General features: G+C 42.9%; 2 pseudogenes; one reads left to right on the plus strand and one right to left on the minus strand.

Annotated features, from left to right (window-relative positions):
* On the plus strand, nt 1-1,199 carry LOC142182611 (ATP synthase protein MI25-like; annotated as a pseudogene).
* Nucleotides 1,200-4,689: 3,490 nt separating this feature from the next.
* Nucleotides 4,690-6,579, minus strand: LOC142162508 (18S ribosomal RNA; annotated as a pseudogene).
* Nucleotides 6,580-14,930: the final 8,351 nt, after the last annotated feature.

Genomic DNA, 14,930 nt, shown 5'->3' on the forward strand with positions numbered 1-14,930 from the left:
GAAACATGAGTATAAAAAATCATATTTCTTCAATAATTGAAGGATATTTCAAGTAGAAGAGCTGACGTATTGTTTCACATTTGAATTTCTCTTACATTCTACGTTCCCGAAATGGATCCTATCAAATATTTCACATTTTCTATGATTATCTCTATTTCAGGTATTCGGGGAATCCTCCTTAATAGACAAAATATTCCTATTATGTCAATGCCAATTGAATCAATGTTATTTGCTGTGAATTCGAACTTTTTGGTATTTTCTGTTTCTTCAGATGATATGATGGGTCAATCATTTGCTTCATTGGTTCCAACGGTGGCAGCTGCGGAATCTGCTATTGGGTTAGCTATTTTCGTTATTACTTTCCGAGTCCGAGTGACTATTGCTGTAAAATCTATTAATAGCATTCAAGGGTAAACATGACTCCTAGAGAGTTACCAAAATACGAAGTTCTCTTCTCCTTTCTTTCTATTATTTCTTTTTGATACTTGGTTGGCAGGGTTAAGGCCTTTCTCGCTGGGCGAGCGCATCCGATTCTAAAGTCCTTTCTAATTCTTAAACCCTTCTTGTTCAGTTGCTGAAAGATAGAGATCAGGCTTTCTAAATGAGATTGAGTTCCACGAATATGCAGGCTAGAAAGATGCTATTTGCTTCTATTCTATCTATTTGTGCATCAAAGTTCGAAGAAGATCTCAATTTATAATGAAGAAATGATAGTAGCTCTATGTTTTATTGGCTTTATCATATTCAGTCGAAAGAGTTTAGGTAAGACTTTCAAAGTGACTCTCGACGGGAGAATCCAGGCTATTCATGAAGAATCGCAGCAATTCCCCAATCCTAACGAAGTAGTTCCTCCGGAATCCAATGAATAACAACGATTACTTAGGATCAGCTTGCGAATTTGTGGCACCATAGTAGAATCATTACCAATGGCACGTTGTGCGCCTAAGTGCGAAAAGACAGTGCAAGATTTGTTATGCCGAAACCTAAATGTTAAGTCAGCAACACTTCCAAATGCCACTTCTTCCCATCGCATCCGTATTCAGGACGATATAGCCATAAAGATGCACGTCTTAGTGGGGAAAAGATTTTGCCCCCGGTGTAGCTCGAAAGCAGAAAGAGTAGAATTCATTCGAGAGATCTTGGTGGTCTTAAGAATGGTTCGGGTAGGGGATTCTCTTAAGAATAAAGAATTAGAATAAAATCTAATTCATGTTCATGTTAACAAAAGAGCGGATCCAATACCAAGACGCTTGAGTAAGTAAGATGGATGGATTTGGAAGCAAGTGAAAGAACTAGTTGCATAGATATAGATATAGAGAAAGTCCTTTCTCTTCAGAGGGTGATATTAGGGTTTTGAGATCGGTTCTGACGTCGAACAGGTTTTCGACCCGAAAAGCTCCACAGAGCTGTCGTATGCGGGTACTATGAGTCCCACGACTTTCTTGATCGCCACATTCTTCAACCATGGGTTAAGATGTGGCTAAAGTCTCTCCGATGGTAGCGTATATTACGCTCGAGGTCTCTCGAGCCTCCTCTTGTACCAATGTCTCCATTTTAGGGTTTAAGGAATAAGGTAATGAAATTCCGGTATGGACTTTTATTGTTGTTACGACAGGCGGAGAGCAGTGCCCTATTGATCTAATTCCTACTTCCCCTTGGTATCGGTAAAGGGGCTGGTAAGCGATTCCCGAATAGATTCCTTTCTCTTCCCCGGACACCGAACAAAGGGAACTCAGGCTTCACTTGTCGTAGTAAGACCACCCCTCTATACGTTTTCCCTATCGCTCTGATGAACCTCTTTCCGCCTGTTCTCTAGAGTTCAACAATAGATTCTTGACTATCCCTTATTTGTCCATTAAGTCCGTTTTCCGCTAAAGGCAGCATGAAAAGTACCTAAATTGTAATACGTAAGAGGAAGGACGACTAAGAAACTATGCTACAATTGGCACCCCAAACTAAAAACTACAACCGGAAATCCAACTTTAGGTGGTCATTATGATCAGAAACTCACTCTTTGGAGAATTTTATTGACCTTGCATATAACATGGGGAATCTGGTTAGCACCCATATTTAAGAATAAAAGAACAAAGACTTGATTGGACGGTATTCACGAGCAGATGACAAGCATGAGTGAAGAAGGGTCTTATGTTACCATTTTTGGTGGTAAAAAAGATGTTCTTGTTCTTCCATTCCCCAAACCCACTTCAGCTTTCAAGATTGGGTTGGTGTTCCGATTGGCGAGAGGTGTAAGCACCGCGAGGTGTGAAGCCAGATCGTACTAAAGACAATGAAAAAATTTAGAAAATGAGAGATTTAAAAAAAATAAGTAAAAGCAGAATGAAAGACAGTCCTATATTGACAAGGACGAGCTTTTTCACGAAGAAAGCTTCGCGCCCAACTGCTTGTATATCGATCGGAAAGAAGCAGCTGCAAATGCTATCAGTGGTTCTTCCTTCCTATACCATCTATCTATAAGAGTTGCTTGATTCGCCCCCATCTTTAATAGGACTGGACTAAGTTCGAGCAGATCTCCGTCCCATTTCACGGATGCATCGCATTGAGAAGTGACTCGTTGGATTAACCACTTAGACGGAGAGATCCTCGTATTCCATTTCATTGGCAACTGAAATAGATCTAAACGGATTGCGCGGTACCCCGGACCGAAGAAATTGAAATATGAATTGAAAAGAATATCAATATAAGGCCCAGATGTAACCTGTGCGGAGCAAGCCTACACTGGCCTGCAACCGCTTTCTCATTGGCTCCATTAGGGTTCGTAATCTCATCCTGAAAAAGGTTTTTTTTCTTTCTCCGGATATACTCTCAACTTTCCCTGCTATCCTATCAATAGGTCAGTCAATATAAGTAGTGGAGGAAGAAGAGTAGTACCCTTTTTCAGTTAGTCTTAATAGTTTAATAATTCAACTAGTGGTCTTCTTGCCTAAAAAAAAGAGTCAGCCCAACATGGGCAATGATAGACAGACCAAAGATTTACGTAGTCGTTGTGTGCTTGCTTTGTGCACCGGCATAGCAGAATTTGAAGCTGCTCGGCGTACTAGCCCTATAACGGAGTCAGACCCAACCACACTCTCTTAGTATAAAGCGGAGCAGGACCGTTGGCCTGATCTGACTCCCCACCCAACCGCCCTGGCGTATGTTTCCGAATCAACTGCATCGTAAGCTGCTATAGCTCTTGTCAACTACCCTAGAAATGAAAAAGAAACTCTATCCTCAACCCTTCCAATCCTTATTTCATGGTGGCAACTTCACCCCGTACATCCTTTAGTTGTGAGACCCGCCTAGAGTGAGGCGCTAAGGGAAGGGCGTAGCGTTAAATCTGCCTCGCCTTTCAGAGGTTTTCCACCCTTCTGTTGAGCACCAATTGGAAATCCAATCTGACTTCTAAAACAGAAGTAAGCACAGGTGAGAGGACCCCACTTTCCCGCATTCCTCTCCCCACGAACAGAACACCAGAGATGCACAACACGTGGGCCTTGTCTAACGAACGATGACTTTCGATTCTTCACTTCAAGGAGTAGAGTCGCTGCCCAACCCTACCTATATAAAAGAAAAAGAATCAATCACTAGGTCCCGAGCAATTCTACCTTCTTTCCATTATCCAACGCTCATGCGTCCCCTTTCTCCCACTCTTTTAAAGCTTTCAATAAAGCCTTCTTAGCTGTGGAATCAGCAACCGGTCTGTTGGAAAGTTCCTGCATAAGTTGTCGGATCCTCAAAAAAAGCTTTTCTAGGGACGCGTTGTTCAAGTCGAGTTTCCTTATTGTCCCTTCCAAGACATCCCTTCTAACTTCCCTATTTCCAAAGGAAGAAAGAACGGTCGAAAGCTCTCTTTCGAGAGCCTCTTTTGTTGGGCTCAGCGGCCCCAATTGCAAGGCTAGATCCAGATCCCCCATAGCCTGTCCAGCATGAGGAATGGCTGGCAGAGCATCAGGATTTCCTTGATCCATTCTCAAGATCTCAAGCCCACCTACCAACTCGCTCCCGGTGACATTAGGCACTACCTCATTTGGACTGGAAATAATATAACTGTCCATAAAACAAATCATTGCTGTGTTTTCGGTCTCGTTGAATAAAATGCAAACGAAATGACTTACTAGCCACAGTATATCCCCGACACAACCTACATTCACAAACGATAGTTGTTTAGAAATTGAAAAAAAAATTGAGACGAGAATTTAATGATACGTATTATGTGAAGTTTTGGGATCATAGAGAAGAAGGAAAAATAATCGAATCTCACTCATTTTCAGGTAAGATTTACTTAGCTCGCTCCCTGCTCACGGAGCAAAAAGAAAAGCGTTATCGGATTTCCATCGATGACTTAAGCCTCTTTCTTAAGGGACTTTAAAGACCGGCCATTATCGGACTCTTCTTATGCTTTTTTTTCACCGGGCTTGGACCATGTCTCCCGAATAATCTCAATACATATGGTGCAAGACGATTCTACATATCGAGGTCGGAATGGGATCGGGTGTTTTCACGTCTTACCGTAGTGCCCGCTTTGTCTTGATTTCCGATTGATGAACAAGAAGGAAAATGGAACAATTCTATTTTTGACTCGCCCCCGGCTACGTGTCCTTTGGACCCTTCGCCTGCCCGCCACCAGTGGAAGCAAGCTAGCCCCCTATGTTGGAAAGTTGGGGGAAGAGTGCATTTCCATCGCGAAAGATTCAGTCCAGCCACAGGTTCCCCTACGGCTACCTTGTTACGACTTCACCCCAGTCGAAGACCCCACCGTGGTATGCGCCAATAAGACCACCAAAGGCCTTTGTGGCACTAGTGTGCCACAGAAGTCATGGGTGATCATTGGTCCGATGCTTCGGGCGAAACCAATTCCCAGGGTGTGACGGGCGGTGTGTACAGGGCCCGGGTACATATTCACCGCGGCATGCTGATCCGCGATTACTAGCGATTCCAACTTCATGTTCCCGAGTTGCAGAGAACAATCCGAACTGAGGCAATCTTTCCGGATTCGCTCCGCCTTACAGCCTTGCTTCCCATTGTAATTGCCATTGTAGCACGTGTGTGTCCCAGCCCATAAGGGCCGTGCGGACTTGACGTCATCCCCATCTTCTTCCAGTATATCAATGGCAGTCCTTCGTGAGTGCGGCACACACCTTATTGTTTGTTTCGGAGTCGTTTGTCTGGGCGGGGCGTACTAAACCCACTACGTACACACCACCGAGTGGCTCGCCTGAATGCCGAGTCTTTCTCTGCCGTCAACTCGACATCGTCGTCACCTGCAAGATAAGCCCAAAACTTGACTTTACTAAACAAGCAAGAAAGGCCCTTTCTATCTAGAAATAGAAAGTGCTTCGAAAGGCACCGGCTACCTTCTTACTGACAGCACAGCTAGGTGCTGGCACTCAATTAGTAGCGTTGGCACGTCACTCGGCTCCTCAGATCACTTTGGTTGCAAACACTTTCTCCTTAGGCTCATGTCTCAGCAACACAAAACGAGGGTTTCGCTCGTTATAGGACATGACCAAATATCTCACGACACGAGCTGACGACAGCCATGCAGCACCTGTATGAAAGTCAGTACCATCCCGTTAAGGACAGGTTTTCTTGTTCATATGTCAAGGGCTGGTAAGGTTTTGCTCGTTGTATCGAATTAAACCACATGCTCCACCGCTTGTGCAGGCCCCTGTTAATTCCTTTGAGTTTCGGTCTTGCGACCGTACTTCCCAGGCGGAGTGTTTCACGCATTAGCTAGGCCCCTGATCCGTGTAGACCAAGGGCGAACACTCATTGTTTACGGCATGGACTACCAGGGTATCTAATCCTGTTTGCTCCCCATGATTTCGCACCTCAGCGTCGGTAGGGACCCAGAGAGCTACCTTCGCTTTTCGCCTTCCTTCGTAGATCTCCGGATTTCACCCCTACACACGAAATTCCACTCTCCTCTGTCTCAATCAAGTGAATTGGTTTTGAGAGAATTCCGCCAGTTTTTGGCGGCTTTCACTTTCAACCCGATTCACCGCCTACGTGCCCTTTACACCCAGTCATTCCGAAGAACACTTGCCCCCCCCCCCCCCGTCTTACCATGGCTGCTGGCACGGAGTTAGCCGGGGCTTCTTCCTCGAGTCCTGTCATGATCACGCACTCAACGAAAGAGCTTTACAAGCAGCATTTCCCTTCTTCACTCACGCGATATTGTTGGATCGGGCTTTCGCCCAATGTCCAAGATTCCCCATTGCTGCCCCCGTGGGAGTCCGGGTCGTGTCTCAGTCCCAGTGTGGCTGATCATCTGAAAAGACCAGCTAAGCATCATTGGCTTGGTCAGCCTTTACCTGACCAACTACCTAATACTACGCAGGCTCATCAAAAAGTGTTTTTTAGCTTTTTTCAGGATTTGGCCCGAACTGTTCGGCAGATTCCCATGCGTTACCCACCCGTTCGCCACTTTGTTCTCAACTCTTCTCACCTCCTGGGCGAGACAAGCTACCTTTAGCTAGGAGCCTCTTTTTCTTCTGCCCAGCTCCCCGAAAACAACGTTCGACTTGCATGTGTTAAGCATATAGCTAGCGTTCCTTCTAAGCCAGGATCAAACTCTTCTTTTGAGTATGATTGGGCCCTACAGTGGTAGATCCTGGTGAACCGGGTGTACTATTTCCCAACCTTCTGTGAACTTTTCTTCTCTTATGATTTTTGCTACTTTCTTTTTGATAGTATTAATCTCGTTTAGAGTATCAGTCTAGTCACTCAACTAATCCACTCGTGGAGTGCGTTTGGTATAGTAGTAGTCTGGTAGTTGAGACTTCGCCCCTTCTTCTTCAGTAAAGCCGAGCCCAACTATTATATTGATTACGCCAAACATAGCTTTAGAGGCTCTTACTAGATAGGGCGGCAGAATAGAAGTCTCACTACTAGCTTTTAGTATTAAGCAGGCAGCGGCGGTCAGGAATGAATGTTATACTAAACTATCCGCCATTTCATTAGGACATCACTTGCTTAGTCTTTTTCTAGCTTGATTGCGAAGCATGGTTTGGAAAGGTCAGCTGAAAGACGGTATATATCAACATTTAAACCTATTCCTTTGTGGCTGGCCCCAGTGCTTAACGTCAGGTTCCCTCCACATATATATGAAAAGTAAGCCAGCCGTATTAGCTCATCAACTCGCCTTAACGCACCCTCACTATATAGGTGCGGACTTGCGTACGGTATCACTTGCCTAACAGCTTCCAAAAGTGGAAGCTTCAATGTTGACGGGCTTATTGTCTCTTTTCTTATCTTAAAAAAAAGGAAAATAAGAGAGGGATCACTCCTCGGGCAGTCGCTAACCGTTGCGCCTTCCCTTCTGCTTACACCATTTCTTTGTGAATGCTCCGCTTTGCTCTTTGTCGCGCTACTTCCGCTAGCAACCAGCTTCAAATTCTCCTTAAGGCACCGTGTTGAGTAGGGATTTGAATAGAAACTCTATTTTGGGGCTCAATGTTGCTGGACTCTACTCCTCTCCCCGGGCTCGCTCCGCTCTATGCCCAAAGCTTCAACTCAATCACTTGGACAGAGGGATTTGACCTAGCAACTGCAGGCTCGGGTGCGAGAACGGTATCCATTGCCTGCTGCCCCCTCCCAATAATACGTCTTTATCAACCACCCGCTTACTACAAGAATGTATCATGATGAGAATCAAAGCAGTCTTGTGAATGCCCAGTTCTCCTGTCTTCTTCGGGTCCTTAATAGAACTCAAAACTAGGTTTCTTCTGTATATAAACTATATCTTTCTCTTCCTCAGAGATTGAATTGAAAGTCGACTGAATGTGATGAAAGGTTATATGCTTAACACATGCAAGTCGAATATAGTATGAAAGCTTTCTCTTCTAAAGGCAGGGGTGAGGACTCCATTGCGGCATTAAATAAGGAGTTGGAGGAAATCAAGGCGCATCCACTTCGTCATCTCAGTCTCTTTTTGTGCAAAGAGGTAGAAAAGATTCCGCCCTTCTAGCCTTGAGTAGTGGACAATGTATCATTGATAGCGGTGCTATTGATCACTACTCTAGTATGAGTACCATTTTCTCTTCACTTAACCCATCAACATCATTGGGTAAGCTAAAGCTTGCTGATGGCTCTACTACTCCCATTGTTGGGAGTGGTACTGTGAAAGAAAACCATCTCATCCTTACCCTTGAATTCTCTTTTATATGTTCCATCTTTTAATCTCTTGTCTGTGAGCTCCTTAACAAAAAAAGCTTGAACTCCAGTGTAACTTTTGTCTCTGATCGGTGTCTTTTTCATGACCCGAGGACGGGGGGATCCTTGGGAGTGGACGTGAAGACAAGGGGCTATACAAAACATCCTTGAGACTTCTGGTCTTATGTCCTCCACACAGGCCTTGAATGCTTCTTCTTATAATGAAGTCGAGTTATGGCATCATAGATTAGGGCATCTTCATATGTCAAAGATGCGAGTCTTAGTTCCTAGTTTATCTGAATCAGGTGTGTCTGAGTTGCAATCTTATGTATGTAAGAGGGCTAAGCATATTCTAAGTAATATTCCTATAGTGAGAGTCATTGTAGTGTACTATTTGAGTTAGTTCACTCTGATGTACGGGGGCCTGCCCCTACTCTTTCTTTATCGGGTTATAATGATTTTGTGACTTTTTTGGATTCTTTCTCTCGTCTTACTACTGTTTATCAACAAATATCTAAGGATGAGGTTAGTTTTATCCTTCCTTTGTATCAAAAGACTGTTAAAACTCCATACAATGCTTCTATAAAAAGACTTAAGTCAGATAATGGTAGAAAGTACATCTCCCAGAAACTGCTGCAGGGGTATTTGAAAAAGCAAGGTATTGAGTCTTAAATGACATGCCCATACACCCACAGCAAAATGGGGTTGCAGAATGGAAAAAGAGACATTTATTGGAAGTTATTAGGGCACCTTCCTTTGAGATGAATCTTCAAAGGTCTCTATGGTCTGAAGCAGTGTTAACCTAGGTTTACCTGATTAATAGGGATGCTTTCCGTGGTATTGAAAGGGACCTGTACAAGTGTGAAATCCTAATGCTAAAAACTTTATTCTTCTACCTAATTTCTAAATGTATCGAAGTCCTGGGTAGTAAAGAAAAATGGGATGCTATATTTCCAGGATTGGGATTCGTAAATATGTTAATAGATTCTTGATCTATATCTTCCATTTTTGGGTGTGTGTTATGTCTATGTAACCGGGACCTCTCATGAGAAATTGGATCCTAGAGCTGTGAGATGTGTCTTCACTAGTTATCTGACATCACAAAATTCTTTGATCCCATTACAAAAAGAAAGTATGTCTCTATGGATGTTACTTGATTTTCAAATCAACCCAATTTTCATGACCCAACCAAGAAAACCTTGAGTCATCAACAAGAAGAACCTGAGTCAAGTGATCAGCCGTGTTTTATAATCCATATGTCATCTGCCCATAGAGAAAACAATGCTACTACTCCTCCAGGGGAAGATGCGGTCAAGACCAATTAGTGGAAGACATACTGACCTGACGAGGTAAGAGAGGACTAGTTGTCCCTTATGTTCCTCTTGTTAACAGCGAGGATCTTTCCCTTGAATTGGGAAATGTTAATATGCCTCAAGATGAAGAGAGTGAAACTAACCCTGAAACTTCTGATCTTGATCTTACGATTGCAGTCAGGAAAGGGGAAAAAGAGCCTGTACCTAACTCCCTTTGAACTACTATATATCCTATCCAAAATTGTCATCCTCCTACAAGGCCTTTATATCCACTTCTAATTCGGTATCCATACCAAAGACTACAAGGGAAGCCTTGTGTACCCCTCACTGGAAGAGGGCGATGATGGGGGAGATGAGTGCACTTGAGAAGAATGAGACATGGGAGATTGTTGATTTACCTCCTGGAAAGAAAACTGTGGGATCTAAATGTAAATAGGTATACACAGTAAAATTCCAGCCAAGTGGGGAGATTGAGAGATATAAAGCAAGGTTAGTGGAAAGAGGATTCACACAAACCAAAGGAATAGACTATGGTGAGACCCTTTCAACAGAGGCAAAGGTCATTTCTATTAGAATATTACTTTCCTTAGCTACACAGAGATCATGGCCATTGTATAAGTTAGATGTGAAAAATGCCTTCTTGCATGAGGACTCACACGAGGATGTGTATATAGAGATAGAACCCGGATATGGAATGAAAGGGGAGTCACATAAACTATGTAGATTGAAGAAAGCCCTGTATGGATTGAAGCAATCCCCAAGGGCGTGGTTTGAGAAGTTCAGTAAGGCCATAGTTTAGTTTGGCTACAAAAGGTGTGCTTCTGATCACACACATTTCGTAATAAAGGGTGAGAAAGTGAGCCGGATCATAGTAAATGTTTATAATATTGTGGTCACTGGTGATGATGTTGATGAGATTGCAAGATTGAAGGCTTACCTGAGCCGCACCTTCGACATAAACTTGGCATGCTAAGGTACTTCTTGGACACAGAGGTTTTTGAGATCTTTAAGAAGTAGAGCCATCTCTCAAAAGACGTATGTCCTTGATTTGAAGAAAACAGGGATGTTAGGTTTCAAGGCCGCAATTAGCCCAATAGAAGAAAATCATAAGCTTGAAGAAAAGAGAAAAGAACCCTTGGATGATGCAGGCATCAGAGGCTTGTGGGAAAACTTAGATATCTTACTATCACTAGACCTGACATTACCTATGCTGTGGGGTTGGTAAGCCAGTATATGCATGCTCCTTGTCAAGCACACCTACATGTAGTATACAGGATCTTGAGGTACCTCAAAGGTTATCTTGGCAAAGGTATGATCTATACTAATCATGGCCATGGGAGAGTTGAAATCTATAGTAATGCTGATTGGGGTGGGTCAGTAGAGGACAGGAGATCAACTTCAGGATGAGAAAAGATCGCTGAGAAAGCATCTTGGCGAAGATAAAAGAGTTCGACACCTGAAAACCCCGAAACAAAGCCCGTATTCTTCCTAAACCCCCTATTCTTAGCATGACGGATATTGAATAAAGGGACGACCGAGGGGGTACTGATTTGAGGGAAGCATAAAGGAAGACGCCGAAAGGTTATGTTAAAAGAGATGGCTATGAGACTAGTGCAAACAATATGTTTAAATAGTAGATTTAGTAGTCTGCTTTCTTTCTCCGGGTATGAACTCCTCCCTTGAGGAAGGCCCCTGTTGTGGCAATTCAACCCAGAGGGTATAGTTACTATAACTAATAAGAAGCATAGTAAAGTCAGTGTAGAATAATAGAATCTCTTATTAGCTTATGAAGGAAGGAAGCAAGTGTAGCTTTGAAAGCAGCAAGGAGGCATTAGGGGAAACCTAGATTCAAGGTCGGAAGAATCGGAAACAGACTCGAAAACGGAACCCTTTCTCTAGCAGCTTCTTGGCTTCTTTCTTTACAATCAGTCCAGACCAGTAGCTGCTCCTGGCTTTTGGGACAGCTAGAGCACCGACAGATAGAGCGAAGAGTCCATAAGGAGAAGAACCAAGGCTTGTCGTAGATAAGAGTTGTATACGATAAGTTTGAGTCTTATATCTCATTCGCGGGAATTTCTTCTCTCTGGTATTGTCTCCTCACTAAGTGGCTGCACACACCTATCTTACAGATAGGGTCAAGCATGAGACGGGTATTTACTTGTTCTTTTTAGCATGTGCTAGCTAAAGTGTATCTGCGGTTGAATTCGTTGTTTTGCTGGTCGGCTGAGGAAAAGGCAAATTGTATTTGGAGGAATAGACAAGGCATGATTTTCGTCTTGATGAAGTGTAGAACGGGGTTGTCTTTCCATTGAGCCGGGGAGACAATCCAAATCATAGTCAGTGTCCATTATTTGATTGAGCACGACGTGGTCTGCTAGTCGCGTTAAACCATCCAAAGGAGTACCGTCAACCCCCAAAAGTGCTTTCCTTATCACGCGAAAGAAAAAAGATGTTTAGCTGTTTTGTCTGCCTCTTTTACCTATCAAAGATTCTGTTAACATTGCAGATGGCACTCTCTTACCTCTTTCACACTGTGGGTCTATGTCTTCATCCCGGATTCTTCATGATAGATTCCATTTTCCTCCTAAAAACTACTTGTTTTCTGTCAGTCACCTTGCAGCTAACCATCTTCGTCTCATCTTTTCTTCTTCTGAGTGTCTTATCCACGATCAGCGCACGGGAAGGATCGTTGGCCGGTTGGGAAAGCTTTATTATACGGATATTCTTCTCTACATTACTTTTTTCAGCAACTTCATTAGGATAAGGAATGGGACCCGCCGTCGCCTGAGACATACGCAACACATAGGGCAAGACTTCTTCCATTGTCTAGGGTATATTCCTGCATTTCATTCAGATGGGTTGAACAATTCATGTGATTGTTTACAGTTGGCAATTGTATGCTCCTGTATTAAACATAAGAATCCAAAAAAGTGTGCCTTTCTTTGGATTGATTCATTCGTTAGTGTCCACTTGTGATTTGACCTACGGCTGATTTAAGGATATATCACAGACAACTACTTAAATTTAATTAAGGGGTCCTACTCGAGTGCAGTCATTCATAGGTGAAAGGTACTTTACTTACTATTATAAGTGGATGACTACAGTAGATAGATCTGGCTTTCTTTACTTAGAGAGAAGTCCTAAGCTCTTTCTAAGTTTAATATATAGAAATTTTGGAAAATAAGTCAAATCTCCAGATCAAGAGGTTGAGGTCTGAACTCCGGCGGAGAATACGTGTCAAGGGTCGTTGATTTCATGCTCCTGAAGATAGGAATCAAACGTGAGTTGTCGTGTGTTCATACTCCGCTGCAGAATGGGGTGTCCGAAATAAAAGACCGACATATAGTAATAGTTTAAATGGGTTTGACTTTGATGATAAATAATGGAGTACCAAAGCATCTATGGGTTGAAGCATTCACTACTACAGTGTATTTAATCAACAGATTGCCATTTTTTGTTATCAACATGCAATCTCTCTTTTCTTCTCTTTATGGTCGTGATACTTTTCAGGGGAAGATCACTACCCTTTCTGAGACATCTGACTGGGTTACTTTAAATCAATCTTCAGAGTACAGTTCCGATAGTACAGTTCAAGGTGCCGATAATTCATCTTCAAAAATCATTCTATCTCTGTTTGCCGCCTCAAGCGAGCACTTTATGGCCTTAAACAAGCACCCAGCCTATACAAAAGGCTATAGCTGTCCACTATAGGAGCTTTCTTCTAACAATCCCTTATTTGGTATGTCACGAAATCATGAAGCGAACTCGTTCTATTCAATATATATATGGGGGAAAGAAGATCAAAAGCCATTGAGTAGTGAAGCTTTCTTTTCCAGAGTAGTCATAGAAAGAGAATCGAGGGGTCTGCAGGCATGAGTGCTCAGGTACGCCGTCAGTCTAAATTCATAGTAGTCTTTTTCAGTTGTATTTGTTTTAACGAAAAAAAGAATAAAGAAATTCCCGAAGAGCGGAACGACCGTCCAGCTCCCCCAAATACAAGGGAGAGGGCACTGCTCTCAGCCTGTCGTAACAACGAAAGAAAACTCCACATACCGGAAAAGAAATTGACCTTATTCCTAGAACGGAATATAGACATTGGTACAAGAGGAGGCTCGAGGGACCTCGAGCGTAATATACGCTACCATCGGAGAGACTTTAGCCACATCTTAACCCATGGTTGAAGAATGAGGCAATCAAGAAAGTCCTCCCCTGGAAAAAATATCCGAAGATCTTCTCTTTCCTTTTCATTACAAACAAAGCGAAGGCGCTACTTTTAGCCCTTTCAAGAATGAAGGCCCGCGCGACACTCGGCGTTAACACTCCCAAATCTGGAAATCCTAACCACAGTTTTAATGATAACAGGCGGCGAAAGCATACAAAGATAGTGAGGCTTCCATCGCTTAGATTTAGGGCGATAGGGCGCACCACAGATACGATAAGAAGCACCCCTCAATCGATAGGTCAAAGACAGAAAGATAGTACCAGTGACATCTCTAATCTTTGAGAAAATCAAGGTCTTTTCCACATAATAGCATCAACCAAAGACCGGAGCATCTTAGCAGACACTGGAGAAAAATCCCTAGTAATTTCGTCGCTCAAAAATGATTTGGAAAACTCCAAAACATGACTTATAATAAATAATCTTTCAAATGGGAGACTTTTCTTTAGATATAGTTATGGTACACTGAAACTATATATTATGCTAAGTGGTCGTCACCTTCTCGTCGGCGATCACCGTCGCCAAGAATGGCATAGTCACAAAGCTTCGTCGTGCCATACACCCTTTCAGTAGCTATCCACATAAGCATATGATGTTTAGTGTGAATAGAGACCAAGAACTAAAAAATCCGAGGGGTTGACCCTTCGTAAACGTCACAACCGATGACCTATAGCCTTTATTATGATTATAGAAACTATATGGTTATTGAAAGACTACAGAACAAAGTATGAACGTCCAGGAAGTTGCAAAGGGATTTCCGAACAACCCTGCATACAGGACATCAGGATAACAGATAAGGAATCGGTAGCAGCCTTGAGATAAAAAGAGAAATTTTTTTTCTTTCTTCTCAATTACTGCAACTGTTGGGTCTGATTATAGGTACCATCCATTTTTAACCTTGCCAAGACCTTCATCCATCGTGTATAGGCCGTACCAAGGCCTGATATAAGGGTAAGCGAATAGCGAATAACCTTTTCTTCCCTGCCTCCTTAACATTCATTCCCATCCTGCAGCTAAAGTGATAGCGGTTGTAGCATCCACCGGTAATGTGTGGAAGAGGGTAAGATTTCTATGTGGATAGGACGTATCAATACCTTTTGCATCTTTTCATTTTAAAGGAAATATAGTTGAATAATATAGTGTTGGGTCCTGAGGACTAGGATGGCCGAAGATCAAAACCTAAATGTGCAAGGGGTTGATCATCGAAGCCTGGGCAATAACGATTAAGGAATTTAAGCGCAGAT

Source organism: Nicotiana tabacum, chromosome 7, assembly GCF_000715075.1.
Source record: "Nicotiana tabacum cultivar K326 chromosome 7, ASM71507v2, whole genome shotgun sequence".
Classification (NCBI taxonomy): domain Eukaryota; kingdom Viridiplantae; phylum Streptophyta; class Magnoliopsida; order Solanales; family Solanaceae; genus Nicotiana; species Nicotiana tabacum.